This window comes from Mus musculus, chromosome 7 (assembly GCF_000001635.26).
Source record: "Mus musculus strain C57BL/6J chromosome 7, GRCm38.p6 C57BL/6J".
Classification (NCBI taxonomy): domain Eukaryota; kingdom Metazoa; phylum Chordata; class Mammalia; order Rodentia; family Muridae; genus Mus; species Mus musculus.
Window position 1 is genome coordinate 123199025 of NC_000073.6, and position 19325 is coordinate 123218349.

A 19325-nucleotide genomic window follows, 5' to 3' on the forward strand; every position below is an offset into this window, starting at 1 on the left:
AGGCTTCGGAATTGGAGCTACCTAGGGGGAAAGTCTCAGCAGGCCGCTTGCACCTCTGAGCGAGCGCTGGCCCAATCCAGCCCACCTGTTTTCCTCTCAAGCGTTTCTGACAGGGCCATGTCAGCGTCCCGCCACATCCACCCACAGCATCCTCTTGGCCTCGGCATCTCTCTGTTCCTACATAACACTCAGCTCCTTGCATTTTCATAAACAGACAATTTTCCTCCAGTAAGTTGCCAGAGCTAAGAACGTGGCTTCAGACAGTGTCTTGCTCATGGCCCACAGAGCCACTACCTCAGTCAAAATGAAATCTGACCTTTGTTCCTCTCTGTTCAAGCTGGTCACTGCTGTGATTACAACCCTTCAGTGACTTCAGCAACTGGGGAGAGCCAGTCTCCACAGGAGGCAGGACTGCAAGGTTGTCTCCTACCTCAGGACATTTGCTCTTGCCTGTACCACTTTAATTCCAGATGTGGCTGGTTGCCTCCTGACCCCACTTCAGGTGCTACTTTGGGGAACCCTAAGTTCAGTCTCCCTCTCAACTAGGGCAAATTTATCCCCATCAATACTGGGACGATGTGGCCACATCTGTAGACCCTGTTAATGGAGAGAGCCATGAGCTCTACTCCTTACCAACCAAGAGAATGTGACTGCTGTTAAACTTAGCATGCACCGGGCCGGGGCAGCAGGAGTATGTACCACGAACCTGGCACCCAGCACCAGGCACCCGGCAGCGTACGCGACAGTCCAGCATGCACAACTCACAGCTGTCTGCACCCTCAGTGCTCTGCTGTCTGGATAAATCTGGTGCAGTCTTGCCAAGGCCAGTTTCCATCTATAAGCTCCAAATGCAATGAGAATGACTCAGTGGGACTTCCAGCTATCAAGCCCTCGAGAAACGGCCAGATCTTACCGTGCCCCGGAGGTCTTGTGTGATCTGCTTCTATAGCGGCCCTCTGACCGCACCCTGTTCATGCACTCAGGACTTCTCTACTTGGCTTCAGGTTTCCTGGTGTGGTGCCAACACAGCTACCTGTGCGAGAGACTGGGAGGAGCTATGGCCAGCAAGCTCTACACACAAGGTAACCTACACATTCCAGAGAGAACCCCACACCCCAGAAAGAGGAGACAGGAGATGAAGGGGATATAGTTAGGGACGCCCCCAACCCCCTTTTTGTACTTTTGAGATAGGTTCTTACTGTGTAGCCCAGGCTAACTTCAGACACACAGTCCTCTGGCTTCAGCTTCTTGGGTGCTGGGGTTACAGGAATGCATTACTTCTCTGGGTAGAGACTACCATTAATGCCCTGGGTATAAAAAGATGGACATCTCCTGGGACGGCCTGGCTCTGTCCTCCCATTCATTACATGCTAGAAACTTGATGCTCACTCTCATACGTTAATGGTACTTAGAGCCTTTGGAAAAATGAAAAAAAAAATCAACCCATCCATGCCTTAATGGATTATTGGGTATGGAATGTGACTGTGCGATAAATGTAACCTCTCTCCTGAAAGCTTACTCTGACTCCGCGTTAAGACCCAGCAAGAAGACCCTTGCCAGATGTCAAATACAAGCCGGCGCCATGTTTCTGGAATTCCCAGCCTCCAAAACCGTGAGCTAAATAACTCTATTATTTTTTATAAGTTATACAGCTTCAGATATTTTGTGTCAGCAACAGAAAGAAGACTGAGGCGGCAGGCAAGCAAGGAGAGGGCGGTCTAGAACAGTTGGGTGGCTGCGGGGCATCACACGAGGACAGGAAGCCTTGCTTCTGTCTGGAGCTCAGGGGTGGAGTTGCATAAGGAAGCTAGGTTGGAAGCCAATGGGAGAAGGAGGTGGGGAATGAGATGGGGGCCAGGAACTGCACCACTGCGCATGTGTGCCCTTGAAAAAAGCAGCTAGACCATTCGGAATACACACCAAGAGGAGTAGAGGGACCTCAGGTGGGGATAGCCAAAGGGGAGTTCTGAAAGGCGGAAGTCACGGGGAGGAGGTGGAAACAAGAAGCTTCCTGCTAAGGAAGAGGAGTTTCAACATCAATGAGATAGACTCTTCCAAGGCTAATTTTATATTTCAGGTCGATTGAACGATGGCATTGCAAGTATATAATTACTATTGTTCTGCATGTTTCTATGAGGCTCTGATTGGGTCTGATGAACAAACTGAAGGCTCTGCTCCATAATGTAGGTGGGGGGTCACACAAAATCAGAGATTCACCGAACAAAACAGCGAGCTACCTCAGCGCTGGGGACCTCGGTAGTAGATAGCCAGGGAAGGAATGGCTAACAGCTTTTTCAGAATCTCCAGTCAGCCCATAGTCCACCGGCACATTTTACACTTGCCAGCCTCTACAAACACATGAGCAGGTTCCTCAAAGTCAAACACGAAGGCACGCCCCCACCCCACCCCATACAGAGAGAGAGAGAGAGAGAGAGAGAGAGAGAGAGAGAGAGAGAGAGAGAACAAAAAAATAAATACAAGCTTACAAAAAGATTGAAGAGAAGGGGAAGGAGGAGAAGGAAGGAGAGAGAGAGGGGGGAGGGAAAGGGATGGGGAGGGGAAGGGAAGGAAAAAGAGAAGGAAAAAGAAGAAGCAGCAGCCCAGCAGGGCAGTGGTGCTGCACGCCTTTAACCCCATCACTTGGGAGGCAGAGACAGTTGGGTCTCTGTGACTTTGAGGCCAACCTGATCTACAGAATGAGTTCCAGGACCACCAAGGCTGCACAGAGAAACCCTGTTTCAAAAACAAACAAACAAACAAACAAACAAACAAACAAAGCTAGTGCCCTTCTCCAAGAAGCTTTTTATTAGAAAGAGCCTAACCATTCCATTGACAGAGTTCCCACTCCATAATTGACTCCTGGGTCAGAGGCGGCTGGTTGTGCTCAGGGGTGCTAGGGGTGCCAGGTTCCTAGTAGACTGCCGGCTCTGTAAAACCAAAGCATCGAGCGTGCTCAGTGTCCAGCGGGCCCCACTGACAAGCTCACACCTGGCTCACCACTGTTTGCTAGATCTCCCCCATTTGCTCCACAAACTGCCCTTCCCCGCTCTGGGCAACCAGTTGACTGGGTCTTGGGCTGGAGTAGAACCCTACCTCACCAGGTCCTGAGCATGCAGCCTAGGAAGTGCTCTAGCATTGAGCCACCCCAACAGACAACGTGTCACTATGTATCCTGGGCTGGGTTCTAATTCTTTTTGGGGTTTTTTTGGATTTTTTTTGTTTTTTGTTTTTTCGAGACAGGGTTTCTCTGTGTAGTCCTGGCTGTCCTGGAACTCACTCTGTAAACCAGGCTGGCCTCAAACTCAGAAATCCACCTGCCTCTGCCTCCCAAGTGCTGGGATTAAAGGTGTGTGCCACCACTGCTCAGTTAAAGATTGATTGATTGATTGATTTAATGTATGTGAGTACACCACCATTGCTCTCTTCAGACACACCAGAATAAGGCATCAGATCACATTACAGATGGTTGCTAACCACTATGTGGTTGCTGGGAATTGAACTCAGGACCTCTGGAAGAGCAGTCAGTGCTCTTAACCACTGAGCCATCTCTCTAGCCCTGGGTTGTAATTCTTGGTTTTCCTGCCTCTGCCTCCTGAGTGCTGTCAGGAGTGACTCACTCCACCTGTCTGTTCTGGATCTTTCTATAACTGGAGTTGGTCAATCTGTAGGCTGCTGGGTCTGCCTGTATAGTTTTGAAGTTCTTCCAGGATGCAGTGTGGATGAAAACCTCGTTCTTTTTTATGCCCTGGTAGTAACCTCTCTGACCGTCTAGAATATGCTGTGTTCACTGTGTTGGCATTGCAGGGCTTCCCCTCTGGGGCTGTCAAGGACAGGGTTTCTGTGAAGTATCAACTGTCCAAGAGAAGTGTGGACATATCCTTCTCCCCACATCCCAGCACCCACAACAGCAATGGAGGCACCACATTGTGATGTATGCGATGGTGCTCAGGGCCTTCCTTGTACATGCTGTTCTCTATCACCGAACCACGACTCAACCTTTGCGGTGGTTTGAATATGCCCAATTACATGCTGTCCTTATAAGAGTTGCTTTGGTCGTGGTGTCTGCTCACAGCAGGAGAACCCTAACTAAGGCATCCTTGTTCACAGGCTTTGTTTTTCTTGTAAAAAAGTTCTGTCTGAGGAGGGGGACATGGCAAAGGGAGAACCAGAGCTTGCAGTGCAAACATGAGGATCTGAGTTCAAACCCCCAGCCCCCGTGTAAACACAGCCAGGCATGGCCACATGCAACTGTAACCCCAGGGCTACAGGGCGTGGAGACAGGAGGCTCACTGGACTCAGTGACCACCAGCCTGGCTGAAAACATCAAATTCCAGGTTGGGTGAGAAACCCTCAGGGCTGGAAAGATGGCTCAGTGGTTAAGAGCACTGCCTTGGCTGCTTTTCTGGAGGAGACAGGTTCAATTCCCAGCACCCAGATGACAGCTCACACTTCTCTGTAACTCCAGTGCCAGGGGATCCGACACGCTCACACAGACACACATGCAGGCAAAACATCAATGCATATAAAATTAAATGTAAATTATAAAAAAGAAGAAGAAATAGAGAAACTCTGCCCTGTACGGGAGGGCACCTCACATGACCCAACATGCATGCCTGCACATGTTTGACACATAACATAAAAGTTCTTTAATCAATAAATGAAATAAATAAAGTTCTGTTCTCAGGTAGAAACATGGCTGTGTTTGCTTCATTGCCCCTAGTGTAACCAGTGGTCCTTACAAAGAGGAAGACAATGCCCCTCCCCCAGTAATAATGTCACTTGAGCCAGCTAATTTTGCCTACTATGCAGTATTCCAGTAGCTCAAACAGGTTTTGCAAGCATTTGTTGGCCAATAGGCCAAGTGTGGAAGCAGGAGCCCCCACTCTCCAGTGCATCTCCCCAGAATAAGCCCTCAGTGTATATAGGAGACAGAAGCTGGTGCCTGAAGGTTTCCAGGCAAAGCTGCCCATGCCTTCTGAATGCAGGGCCCACCACAGAGCTTCACAGAATTTCTGTTTAGGAACTAGCAGTGTCAGCCTATCCCAAGGATAGAATTTTGGGACCTGGGAAGTTAAAAAATGTCACCATCAGAAGGCCCAAGTCAAAGGTCAGTGGCTTTGACAAGAGTGATCTTCAAGTCCCTGAGAAATAATAACCTGAGTGAACTGTTATTGTCATAGCCCACAAAGAGATGCTAGCTACACAGAGTTGGCAGAAGGCCAAAACTGTGTCACACAGTGCACATGGGCACATGAACACACACATATACACTTAGATACACATACCTGTCTTCGACACAGGATTGGAATTCTCAACTGGGATCAGGGATAGCTGGAAGGTACATGATACACAGACACAGTCTACTTTTCAGGTACAAACTGACAGGCAAGTTTTCAAGGCTTAAAGTTTCTCTCTCTCTCTCTCTCTCTCTCTCTCTCTCTCTCTCTCTCTCTCTCTTTCTCTCTCTCTTTTGGTCTCTTTCTCACTCGCTCGCTCGCAGCTTGAGGCTGCACACACTCTGCATTCTCCTGCGCACTTGCTTTTCTCCTGTGAGCCTTTCTTTTCTTGAACTCCTACACACCTCTGTGCATTTCTCTCTCTCTCTCTCACATACACACACACACACACACACACACACACACACACACACACTCCAAACATACCTCACACACACTGCATGCACTCTCCTTTACTCACAGGCATACACACACTTCTCACACTCTCAGTCACACTCTCTCCACCCACTCTCCATTCAACCTCATGCACACCTCACTCGCTCTCCTCATGCTCTCCCACCTTTTTCTTGTTCCAGTCTTTTATTGATACTCCAAAAAGCAGGTAGGGGGGAAAAAGGCATTGTATAATCATTGCCAAATTAAAAGAATAACCCCACCCCACAAAGAATTAAGAATTAAGGTTTTCCCCTAAAGTTTCAAGCTTTCCCTATTCCCAGACCTAGACAGGACAATGGCTGTTATTTTGTGTTTTGTAGGTACATGGGTCCTCCAGGCTTGTATTTTTCAGTGTGTATGGTTGTCAGCTTCCATAACATCATTTATCTATTATTTCATTTGGCCCTTTAATTAATTAACCTATTTAATTTATGATCTATATTTATTTTCTATTTATCGATTGATTGATTGTGTCTGTGAGTTGGGACAGCTTGAGGAAATCAGTCTCCTATGTAAGGTGAAGGATCAAACTCAGGTCACCAGGCTTGGTGGCAGGAGCCTTTACTGAGACATCTTGCTGGTCTTGTTTTTCATTTTTATTGGTTTTACCTTGAAACTAGGTATCAACTGCTTGATATGTGTGCATGTGTGTGCTTGTGAGTGCGGATGGATCACGGTGCGAGTTGTGCTCGCCTGAGTGCGGATGGATCACGGTGCGAGTTGTGCTCGCCCATGACTAAAGAATCGCTGGGAATCGCCTTACGTGTAAGTGGAGAAGGCAGCCACAGGGGGGCGCACAGAAACAAACTAAACCAAAACAAAACCCATAAAAAACCCACTTTACCAACCTCGGTTAGAAGAGGGCTCAGCTGGCTTTCCCACGTAATCCTACTTCAAATTTAAAACCCCAAATTTATACCAGCCAGTTACTTCACTGATGACTCTCTTATAAATCTCCTGCCTGGAGAGCACAGAGGCCTCACATCTCTGGTCATCTCCTCACTGCCAATGTGACCACCCGCCGTGAGCATCTGCAAACATCTCTTCTCAAACTTTAATGTCCATGGACAAAACTAGAGCAGCTGTTCTCAACCTGTGGGTCATGACCCCTTTGCAAGGGGGTTAAACGACTCTTTCCAGGGGTCATCTGAGACCACTGAAAAACAGATTTATCCAAAAACATGACTCATAACAGTAGCAAAATTTTAGTTATGAAGTAGCAAAAAAAAAAAAATAATAATGTTATGGGGCTGGAGAGATGGCTCAGTGGTTAAGAACACTGACTGCTCTTCCAGAGGTCCTGAGCTCAATTCCCAACAACCACATGGTGGCTCACAATCATCTGTAATGGATCTGATGCCCTCGTCTGGTGTGTCTGAAGAGAGCAAAGTATACTCACATACATAAAATAAACGAACAAACAAATCATCTTATGGTTGGGGTCACCACAACATGAGGAACCGTATTAAAAAGATCACAGCATTAGGGAGGTTGAGAACCACTGCCCTCAGGGGTTTTGTTCAAATATAGAGCTTGATTTGCAAGGTTTGGGATGAGATCAGAGGATGCTGCCACGATAGGCCAGAGAACTACAAGCTTGGGGCGGCATTGAAGCCTTCAAGAGAAGGAGGTCAAGCACACAGAACTGGGCTGCTGCAGTCTGTCTCTGATTGCCACTGTAAGTGATCCAGGGGTGCCTTACTCGCTCTCCTTGGGGATTCACATGGGTTTGCTTCATCTACTGGGACCAACGTATTACACTGTCACTCTCCTGTCACATCCAGGGGAGAGGCAGTCACTGGGGTGCTGTACAGCCTTGGTTCCCAAGGTCCACACCAAGCGTGAGTACATTCCACTGGGGAAAGCTCTCACGAACAGTGAGACTGTGGCACACCTGCAGGGCTACTAGGTGCAATTTGGTCTCAGGGCAGGGTTGTGTAATTGGAAAGGGGTCAAGGTAAGTTGAAAAGGATAAATTGCATCCCTGCCTCAGATAGGATCCAAGATGCTAGGGATTGCATGGAGACACACAGGGAGCAGGTCCGAGTCACATCAGACCATGCGCTTCCCAGTTAATCCTTATCCAAGACAGCTACAAGAGGTGGTGGGTCTGTGGACTTGTCTGTCCAGCACATCTGCTCCTTTCTAGAAACTCCAAACCAGTTTCCTTCCAGAAACAAGTGGATGCATGGACAAACTCACTCTGTCCCTCCCTAGTTGAGCACGTGACCAAATGGGAACCAAAGAGAGACTAGCCGAGGAAGTCAAGGCTTGTCAAATCTGTTAAAGAATCTGTTTCCCCCTAACCTTGAACCCTTGAGGACATCAGCTGAGTTTTTCAAGATCCTAATGGAAAAAATGTTTGTTAGAGAGTAAAGACAAGACGAAGTCTATCTGAGACGCCACACTGAGTGGCTGGAGTAGGTCAGACCCTAAGGTGTGGATCCAGAGCCACGTGAGCCAACCTATCTGCTTCCAACTACTTTGAACTGAGGCGCTCGATTGCCTGTGCTAACTAATAAAGACACCCACCCCCCCCATGCAATGCCCGGTCATCCGTGGGCAAAACAATGTTTTGCTTGTTTCTTCGAAAACTTTTTTTTTTTTTTTGAAAGAGAAAACTGCTAAACTCAGAGGCTCTTTCCCCTTAGATACGTATTAACTTTTTATGCTGTTCAAAAGTAGACCTGTACACTTTTGTGTACAATTAATGAGATGGAGCGAGCCTGTGGGAAAGTAACCTCACCCACGTGGCCCTGTCCAGGTCCTCCTGCAGAGAGCAGGGTGCCATTTGAGACACATTCCAGCAAAGAAGTTATCACACAGTAAAGGATTTCAGTAATGATTTGGGGAGTGGGCACCTCCTTGAGGTAGTCGAGGCAGGGTTAGCCAAAGGCTGGTGACTGACCTCTGCTTGGCATTTTCAGGAAGCAGTAGTTTGTAGAAACAGAAGGAAGCCAAGCTGGCCCCGCCTTCCACTGTCAGCAAAGGGAGAGCCAAGGAGAGGGCACACTTCTCACTGCTTGTTATGAGATGAAGGTTGTTATAGTAGCGAGCACTGCAGCATTCAGAGGGCGCTGGCCCTGGTATGTTACTGGGCACTTTTCATCAGGAGGCTAAAGCCAGGAGGGGGACACATTCAAAGCCAGCTTAGGCAGCACTGCAAGTTCTACCTGGGCAGCTTAACGAGACTGTGTCTCAAACCAAACACACAAAACCAGCAGCAGAGGGGACATGGTATAACTCGTGACCTATGAGTATTTGCAACAAGCCAATTCTTCTTCCAGCCAAGGGTAGAAAAGGCACAGACTGTGTGTGGCTGTGGTGTCAACAGGCGCCACACAGGCAAGTGATGCTTCCCAAAGCACCGTTGAGGGTCCCATATCTGCCTTCTCGACCTTAACACAGCTTCCTATGGGATGTGGTGATAGTGCTGGAGCTAGGTGTTTTGAACTGTCAGTGAATGTACCTGAGAAGTTCAGGAGTGGAGCCTGGTTATGAGCCAGCAACACCAGCTGTCCTGAAAACGGTTAAGCAGAAAGCATCTTTGTTTCTCACAGAGCAAAGCTCGGCACTTGGCTTGTGTTCTCTTGCACCTTCAGCCCCATATGTCTTCCTGCCTCCTTTTTCTTACAGATGTGCATCTCTTACAGATGTGCATCAAGGTTGAGGAGGCAAAAACAACCTATCCAGGTCACACACCAGCTGAATCACAGGAGCCAGAATCAAAGTGGAGGGACAATGACATCCTAGGATATTGTGTCCATCCTTCCTAGGCCGAGGATGGAGTCACTCTGTCCTTCTAGAGAAAGATGGCAGAAGCTTCATTTAAAACTATGCCCTGTACTCACCATAGGCCATTCCCTCCGTGAGCTTTGGGTGGGCATGCTAGGGCCAAACCCGGTGCTGCAGTAACACGAGGCTATTCCAGTGTGGATGTGAAGTGGCTTGTGTGTTGAAGACCTGGTCCCCAGCTCTAGGTCTAGCCACTAACGGAAGATGACATTCCAAGGCTCTGACTTAATGGATGGGTTTAGGCATAGATTGACAGCAGGTGACATCCTAACTACAAGGTTTAATTGAACACTGGCCACAGACCCCAGCTATGAGGGTCATGCAGCTGGCCCCATGCCGACTCAACCCCATACCAAGCATTCAGCAAAAACACCCTGCGCTCCAGACTTGTGATAGTGCGAGTTTTGTTGTGCTGATATCTTAGTTTGTTTTCTGTTGCCGTAACTGAATCTGAGAGCCTGGGTAATGTATAAAGCATATAGTTTTATCTCCCCATAGTTCCAGAGGCTGGGAGTCCAACGGGAAGGATTACATCTAGCAAAAAAACTTGCTGGATGAAACTCTAAGATTCTTTTTCATTTTTTTTTAAGATATATTTATTTATGTGAGTACACTGTTGCTCTCTTCAGACACACCAGAAGAGGGCATCAGATCCATTACAGATGGTTGTGAGCTACCACGTGGTTGCTGGGAATTGAACTCAGGACCTCTTGAAGTCAGTTTTCTTTTTTGTTTGTTTGTTTCTTTGTTTTTTGTTTTGTTTTGTTTTTTGTTTTTTTTTTTTTTGAGACAGGGTTTCTCTGTGTAGCCCTGGCTGTCCGGGAACTCACTCTGTAGACCAGGCTGGCCTGGAACTCAGAAATCCAACTGCCTCTGCCTCCCAAGTGCTGGGATGCCACCAGTCAGTACTCTTAATCACTGAGCTGTCACTCCAGCCCCAAGGAACACTAGATTCTTAAGGAAGCCCAGAGTACCACATGGTGAGAGTGGCAAGCACTCAAAAGGTTAAGCCATCTTGTGGCTGGCCCCAAGTCATGGGCACAGTGTGAGACCTCTTTCCTACTGGCTACAGTCCCCCCAGTGGTCTGGTCCAGCATCTCTGTGCGGCATTGGGAGTTAGAGGTGGGAAGCAAGGAATTCCCTGTTGAACCCTTAGCTCATCAACATGACACACAGCAGTTATACCTGGGACAGCCCAGTCTCAGCTCCATGGATCACAGGTTACTGAATGGAGTTCCTTATGTCGGGTCAGTTTCCCTGTGCATCGTCACGCATAGTTTCCCCCCTGCACCCCCTCCTCCATACTTCCTTAGTTGTAGCTCTTGTTTCTAGATCACTCCCATGAAAATGAAATTTGGGGGGGAAGGGGGAAGGGCAGTGGAGGGGGGAGGGGTGCTTTTATAATACACGCACTCAAGAGATAACCACGGATCCAGAACCGACATCCTCAATCCTAAGCACTTTTCCCCAGGTCTCACCTCCAGATGCCTTGAACCTCTGACCCGGAGGATAAAGTTTTCCACAGATTCAGATACAAAGCGCAGCGCTCAGCGTCCCTTGATCCTGTTCCACTCTGATAACACTTCCAGTGTGGTCACATTCCACTTCAGACCTCAAGCCCTGCCAGTGTTGAGCTTTAACCTCAACCCCTGAGGTTGGAGTGCTTACTGATTAAGGTAAAGGGGTCGTGTGCTTTAACAGCCTCCTTTGCAGTGCCCTTTCTGGTTAATGGAGATACAAACGCTTGCACTAATGCAGTGCCTGCTGCCCTTACAGGCATCCCAAGGTCGGCCCTTATCAGAAGACACTGTTGGTGTGTGTGTGTGTGTGTGTGTGTGTGTGTGGGCATGTGAAGCCCTGAGGTCCGTGTTAGGTGTCTTCCTGGATTCCTTGCCACCTTACATTTTGAGACAGGGTCTCTCACTAAACCTGAAGTTTGCCAATTTGTCTCTGTCCCACCCTTTAGCCCTGGGATTACAGGCACACACTGCTGCATCTGGCTTTTCTGTGGGTGCTGGGGATTGCACTTGGGTTCTTTCTGGTACTCACAGGGCAAGCACTTCACTGACTGAGTCCTGCCACCTTTCACACTTAAACCCCGCGGCGGCTCTGGGTTTAGGCAGGATGTGTTTCAGAGAGTTCACAGGACAGAGATGCAGCATGATACAGTGGTTCTCAGACCTCTTGCCTGGGGGGCAGGGGGGCTCACTTTGAAAGATTCCAGAGAGCTTTTGCAGTCAATATTCTGATTGTGAGCTACCCTTGGATGCAGGAATTTATGTTAGGTAGACTATTTCCAGAGTTATTAGACACTTAGGAAACCAGTCCTAAGATGGCAACACCCCCCTCCCTGTGTATTTATTGAAATGAGTTCGACTTCCCTGTTCAAATCAGTGTCCTTAGTGTTTGCAGTCTTTCCTTTCTGTCATTATGGAACCCAGGCTGGCTTTGAACAGCCTGCCTCAGCATCCCCTGGTGTGCACAACAACACTGGACCCTGCACATTTCCTTAAGTCAGCTTCAGCGCAGACAGCTGGATTCTCATGGCTGCCCTGCACTCTGTCTGCCACTGGAGAACTCCACAAAACACGCCTGCGTTAAAGAGAAGAAAAGGGAAATGATCCTTGAGCTGGGACAAATGTTATAGGCAGCATCTCAAGGCGTCCCCTTGATGAACCAACCGTCTGGGTACTGTTAGCACCCTGCATTTCAGACACGAAAAATCAGTGCTCAGACACTTCATATATTCCCTCTGAGGCTTTGTACTCACCTGCAGTTGCTGTAGATGCAGGCAACCCCAACCTCCAGAACTATAAACACAGTAAACTTTTATGCTTTATAAATTATCCAGGCTCTGAAAATAAGCTACAGCAACAACAGGAGCAACAAACAGATGGAGATAGCAGGGATCCAAAAATTCCAGCAGCACAAGTCTGGGTTAAAAGATCAGAGGGGCCAGAGTGTGGATTTTCCTCTCTGAAGCCACAAAAAAGAGAGAAAAATAAAGTTTGGAATTCTCGATGAAACTGGCAGGTCCTGGCCAATCAGGGAGAGCTGGGAGCCAAGGCTCGCCCTGTCTGCAGGCTAGCTCTTCCTGTGAACTACCTTTTAAACATTATCATTCCTGTGGACCCCTGCTACATCGATATGCATGCAAGGTCTAGAGGTTTGGTTGGCTGCTATGCATTGTAATGCTAAATTCTGTATGGAAGTTCTAGGTCTACACGTGCATTCTCTTGTTACCAGCTTTTGTTCTGCAAATCTAGTTCCTTAATTTAAAACTACTGGTTAAATAAAAATGGCCACAGCGATTTCTAATCCACTGGAGGGATTAGAGGTAGGAGGGTTTTGATTTACCTGATCTGGGGTGGCAGAAAGAAAGAGGAGGAAGAAGAATAGGAGGAGAGAGAAGGAAGCATCCATGAGGGGAGCGCGTGGCCATGAGAAACAGCAAGTATTTGCAGTGTACCCCTGGGGATAGCTAGGTCAGCAGTTAGAAAAGGGCATTAGGGGTTACCCCAAATAATTGTCAAAGCCAAATAAGCCAGACTCAGAAAGATCAATAGCACACGTTTTCTCTCATACACAGCATTCAGCTTTAAAAAAATATAGACCTATGGATATGACAAGAGAGTAGAGGGGACCATCAGGACACATCCTAAAGAGAAGCAGCAGGAGGGACAAGGGCAGGAGATGGAGGTAATGAAAGGCAGGTACCAAGCACATGCATGCAAGAGAGAGAGAGCGCGCGCGCGCACACACACACACACACACACACACACACACACACACATCCCCCTCATCCCCCCCCCAACCCCGTACCCTCTCCCCCACTCAGGTACTTAGAGCAACTGTCAGAGGTGACAGCCATAGCCGAGTGGGCCACCTCTGGCCCTCACATATGGCCACCATGAGCTCTGTAGAACTGAAAAGGTTCCTATGTTGTGACACCACTGGGGCTGGGTCATGGCTGTCTCTCCTCCTTCATTGGAGTGCATGTTCCGCTGTGGGTGGCAGCTCCCCCTGCCGTGTTTTGCTAGCCCTACAGGCTCCCTCTGAAAGCTCCTGGAATCTGCCCCCAGGTCCCCAAGAGGTGTCCAAAGTGATCAGGACTGGATTGGGGCTGCAGAGTGTCATCCACAACAACCTACTTCTGTTACTGTTACTGTTCTGTTACTGTGCTGCTGTGGGCCACATGGCCCTGGCTTCTGGTGTCGTCGTCCTCGTCGTCGTCTTCTTCTTCTTCTTCTTCTTCTTCTTCTTCTTCTTCTTCTTCTTCTTCTTCTTCTTCTTCTTCTTCCTTCTTCTTCTTCCTTCTTCTTCTTCTTCTTCTTCTTCTTCTTCTTCTTCTTCTTCTTCTTCTTCTTCCTTCTTCTTCTTCTTCTTCTTCTTCTTCTTCTTCTTCTTCTTCTTCTTCTTCTTCTTCTTCTTCTTCTTTCTTCTTCTTCTTCTTCTTCTTCTTCTTCTTCTTCTTCTTCTTCTTCTTCTTCTTCTTCTTCTTCCTCCTCCTCCTCCTCCTCCTCCTCCTCCTCCTCCTCCTCCTCCTTCTTCTTCTTCTTCTTCTTCTTCTTCTTCCTTCTTTCTTCTCCTTCTCCTTCTCCTTCTCCTTCTCCTTCTCCTTCTCCTTCTCCTTCTGGAAATCCTTCTCTCTGGCAGGCTCTGACCTTGGGACCATTGCAGAGTCTATGGCCCGATCTTTATTTTATTCTAGAAAGGTGGGAAATTCAGAGTGGAGTCTCAAACTAAATCGAGTTAGGCTGTGGTGACGAAGTAGGTACAGAAAGCAGCAGCAGCATGAGGCACCAAGGCAGGGAGGGATGAATGTGCTCAGCTCACTCTTTATGTGTGTGTGTGTGTGTGTGTGTGTGTGTGTGTGTGTGTGTGTTGTGCAATGTGTGTGGGTGCACTCAACCATTTACATATGTGGAGACCAGAGGTGAATTGAGGAGCCTTCCTTTATCATTTACTACATGATGATGATGGTAATGATAATGATGATATTATTTTCAAGATGGAATGTTACTTTAGCTCTGGCTGTACTAGAACTCACTATGTAGACCAGGCAGGCCTCAAACTCACAGAGCTCTCTGCCTGCCTCTGCCTCTGCCTCTGCCTCTGCCTCTGCCTCTGCCTCTGCCTCTGCCTCTGCCTCTGCCTCTGCCTCTCTGCCTCTGCCTTTGCCTCTCTGCCTCTCTGCCTCTCTGCCTCTCTCTCTGCCTCTCTGCCTCTCTCTCTGCCTCTCTGCCTCTCTGCCTCTCTCTCTGCCTCTCTGCCTCTCTGCCTCTGCCTCTGCCTCTGCCTCTCTGCCTCTGCCTTTGCCTCTCTGCCTCTGCCTCTCTGCCTCTCTGCCTCTCTGCCTCTCTGCCTCTCTGCCTCTCTGCCTCTCTGCCTCACTGCCTCTCTCTCTGCCTCTCTGCCTCTCTGCCCCTGCCACTGGAATGCTGGGATTAAGACATGTGCCTCTACACCCCTCTGCCTCCTCATTTTTGAGACAGTCACTGAAATTGAAGTGTACTGATTGGTAGATGGGCTGGTCAGTGAGCATGCCATCCTCCTGGCCCCAAGCCCCTAGTGCTGGGGTTACAGACATCACATGGTACCGGGGATCCAAACTCAGGTTCTTGGGCTTGCACAGTCCTCCTCTTTTGTTTTCCTTTTAACCCATCCCATAGGATGCTGCTGCCCACATTGAGGGTAGATTCCCCTGGATAAACCTCTCTGGAAACACCCTGACAGACACATTCTCAGGTGTCTCCTAAGTGATTTTTCACCCAGTAACACTGACAGTGACTTCAGCGTAGCAGCCTGCAAATGCTAGGAATGAAATGAAACTGTTTGCAGCCCTGAGCAGCTGGAAGCCTCACAGCTCTTCCCCTGCCTGCCCTGGAGCCCTGAGCTGTGGGAGCTCTGTCCAGGGCTTGTTTCCTCCTGACAGTTAGTCTGGATGCTGTGTGTCTGTCCTGCCTTGGTCTGAGACTAAACACAGCTGCTGCTGCACTGGGGCTGCTGCTCTTCTGGGCGTGTCCCTTTTATCTCCTGCACCCCCTTCTCCCCCTGCTCCTCCAGCTGTCTTAAGGCTGCCTGCTCCCAGAGTGGAGGGGAGGCGGGCGGGAGGGAGAGTGAGTGAGCGAGGCAGCCCAGGACCCAGGCTCCAGTCTCCCCTGCCTCTCCAGGCCATGGGCCCCCTGCCAGGTAAGGGCACTGGCCAAGGCCCAATGAGGGCAGGGCAGGCCCCTTTCCTCACGGGGCCTGCTCAGAGTTCAAGGGTTCTGGAGAGATCATCCAGGCTTCCTTTAAACTGCTGCTGCAGCTGAGGCTAGAGTTTGGAGTTTGACCTTTGTGGAACCTTTCTCAGCAGCAGGCAAGAAGGCAGGGTCTCTGCTGTCCTCTGCTGCTCCCTGCTGCAAAGGACAGGACATCCCAGGGGTCTCCCTTTGCACAGCCACTGCCTTCGGCCTCTGAAGTCCCCGAGACCCTAGGGCAGTAGAGCCTGCATCCTGAAGAAGGTAAGATTCCCTCCTTCCTCCCTGAGACACCCACTGTCTAAACTGGGAAGCTCCTTGGGTCCGAGGACTGGATAACCACTCTGGCCTAGCTCTCATCTGAGAAGTTTCGTTTGCTCCTGGCCTACAGAGTGTGGTTTGGGGTGGTGTCAGCAGCTGACAGCATAGGCCAGGGGTCTCAGCTCTTCTACTCAGGAACACTGAGGCACAAAAGCTTCATGTTCTTTCTTTGTCAGATGAGAATTTGGAGGTCAGCCTGGCCCAGCCCTCAGGTGTGGCAGAGGAGTCTGCAGCGATAAGGAAGGGGAAAGCATCGCAGGTCCCAGGAATCTGGAAGGCTATCCTGCTGCTGTTAATTAGCAAGGCAAAGGCATGCCCTACCTGCACAGCCCACCTAAGGGGCTGGATCTCTTCCAACTGCACAGCTGCTAGGGAGGGTGGTTAAACAGATGTCCCTTAAGGCCACTGAACAACTTGTTCAAGGTGACACAAGTGAACAGGGCAAAGCTGATGGTCTGAAAGGATGGTTGATAGCTGATTCTGGAACTCTGCATTTGACAAGGGCTGCCCTTCTGGGATATTTGTTTGGAAGATTGGTGTTTATGGAGTGTCTGCTTTGGGGGCACAAGATAAGACGGGCTAGTTACCTCTGCCTTCCTTCTGCTCACATTACTGTGAGACAAGGAAGTACGGGAGAGTTCTACCAACCATGTGCTAGGTTTCATTATACTGTGAGCAAAATGCCATTTGATATGAAAGGGTCCTGACTTAGAATGAGGCCCGGAGAGGGCAGATGGGATCTATAGGTGGGACAGGGAATGGAAGCCAAGGACCCTGAGCTCGTAAGCAAGCTTTCAAAGAATGGATGGAAACAAGCAAGTGAATTGTTTTGTGTTCAGATTCTTCTCTGGCTTCCATAACAGGGAGAAATCTAAGGAGGAATCTAAGGAGGCAGCAGGCAGGAAGAGAGTAGCTCCTTGATCTGGGCTGGACATAAGTGAAGGTGGTTTGTTAGGATGAAGGTGACTTAAGGAACACGGACAGGTTCAAGGCATGTTTTGGAAGTAGAGGAAAATAGAACTGCAGGTGAATAGATGTGGGGAACTGAGAAAGACATGGTCAATTATTTGATAGATGCTTGCATGCTATGACATCTTTGGTTCTTAGATATAGTGGTTGGCACACTAGGATGCTCAGATAGTCCTTGTTGGATGTCTGGCTGGATATATAGGTGGATCATGGATGGACGGATGGACGGACGACTGATGGATGGATGGATGGATTCTTAGGGGTAGACATGTGGAAGGATGGCTGGGTAGACAGATGGATATATGGATGTACGAATGTACGGATGGATGAATGGATGGATGGATGGATGGATGGATGGATGGACATATGGATTCTTAAGGGTAGACATGTAGAAGGATGGTTGGGTAGACAGATGGTTATATGGATGTACAGATGGATGAATGGATGGATAGATGGAGGGACAGATGGATTCTTGGATGGGTAGACACATGGAAAGATGGATGAATAAACCAGTAGATAACTGGGGTTGTGGGTGGATGTGACTTAAGGATGCTTTGGGCTTCAGTTAGTGTCATAGCCAGAGTGTCAGAGGCACCTGCCATCTGCTGAAGAGCTTGATATCTGGCCTGTACTTGGTAATTTTGGACATCTGTGGGCATCTGTGAGAGATGCCATGTTGGCCTTTGAATGAACATGTCTGGGTTAAATAGATGATCTTGTGACTCCTGTTCTCTGGTATTTTGGGACAGGGTCATCCTAGAATGGGATAGGTAGATAGAGAAGACTCATCCAGTTCCCAGTACTCCCATCTCTTACCCCCTGTAGCCCATTAGGGAAAATTGCCTTGCTCTCCCATACTTTGAAATTCTTCCCTTACCACCAGAACTGTGGGTCTTTTTTTTGTTTTGTTTTGTTTTGTTTTGTTCTAATGAGCCAGGATGAGTCTGTCCATCAGCCTTTTTCTTTTTTCTTTTTTTTTAAAGATTTATTTATTATTTATTATATGTAAGTACACTGTAGCTGTCTTCAGACACTCCAGAAGAGGGAGTCAGCTCTCATTACGGATGGTTGTGAGCCACCATGTGGTTGCTGGGATTTGAACTCCGGACCTTCGGAAGAGCAGTCGGGTGCTCTTACCTGCTGAGCCATCTCACCAGCCCAGCCTTTTTCTTTAAGATTTATTTATTTTAAGTATACGAGTATACTGTCTTCATGCACACCAGAAAAGGGCATCAGATCCTATTACAGATGTTTGTGAGCCACCATGAGGTTGCTAGGAATTGAACTCAGGACCTCTGGAAGAGCAGACAGTGCTGTTTTGTTTTGTTTTGTTTTGTTTTTTGTTTTTTCAAGACAGGGTTTTTCTGTATAGCCCTGGCTGTCCTCGAACTCAGAAATCTGCCTCTTAACCACTAAGCCATTTCTCCAGCCTCTATCAGCCCTCTTCTATTCCAAGCATCAAGAGGCTGGTAAGCTCCTTCTTCCAGCAGCCCTAGGCCCTCTCAGTTTTCCTGCCCTTGCAGTGGACCCTCTCCCCCTAGCTAGGCTGGTCCACCACCAACTTCCTTAGATCAGGGCCAGCTTGTGGCTATGAAGTGGCAGGTTCCTGCTGAGGCACAGGGAGGAGGGTGTGAGTGAGCACAGCTCAGAGCTTGGTGTCACTTCTGGGCTTCTGCTGAAGGTTCTCTCTACCTCATGGTGGGGAGAAGTCAGAGAGTTGAACCTGGGCTGGGGCCTCGTTCAGTCATTTACCAGAGGTACTTTCCGGTTAAGTGGAGGTTGCTAGAGGTCTGACCTTGTAATGCTGAGTTGCAAATGAGATTCACTCGCAAGCATCCAGGTCTCCCTGGCCACAAAGTCCACACTCCTTTCTTTCTTCGCCACTGCTCGTATTTGAAGGATGTGAACCTGTCAAGCATCCTATTTCAAACCATGTAACCCTGCTCACTTGTTCACTGCAGTGGACACCTGACTGCCACCCCCATTTTATAGATGGGGAAACAGCCTGCGAGTTGTTGCTCCAGCTCACAGATAGAGGCAACAGGTGAGATCTGAGCCAGTGTGCTGAGGTTCTGAGGTCTGCACAGTCGGCTTACAGCAATACATCTATTTCCCAGGGAGTCTTTTGCCCATAGTTAAAATTTATAATTAGATAGTAGTTGTCATTTTCTACTGGTGCAAGGCAACCACTTCCTGCCTCCTCACATGTGGAGTTTTTTTTGGTTGTTGTTGTTGGTGGTGGTTTTTGTTTGTTTGTTTGTTTTGTTTTGTTGTTGTTGTTGTTGTTTTTGCCTTCTTCCTGGGAAACTTGCCAGCATCTTGGCAG

At 48.6% G+C, this 19325-nt stretch overlaps 1 protein-coding gene across 6 annotated transcripts in view; it reads left to right on the forward strand.

Annotated features, from left to right (window-relative positions):
• The first annotated feature begins 15569 nt into the window (after positions 1–15569).
• Slc5a11 (solute carrier family 5 (sodium/glucose cotransporter), member 11) overlaps positions 15570–19325 on the forward strand; it is a 59795-nt gene continuing 56039 nt past the window's right edge. For 3 of the 6 annotated variants that reach the window (XR_001785540.2, XM_011241767.3, XM_011241766.3), the window contains exon 1: positions 15570–15973. The gene's annotated coding sequence lies outside the window, so the exon portion shown is untranslated. The remainder of the gene's footprint in view (positions 15974–19325) is intronic. The other 3 variants (XM_011241768.2, XM_006507712.3, NM_146198.2) reach the window with 2 other exon arrangements.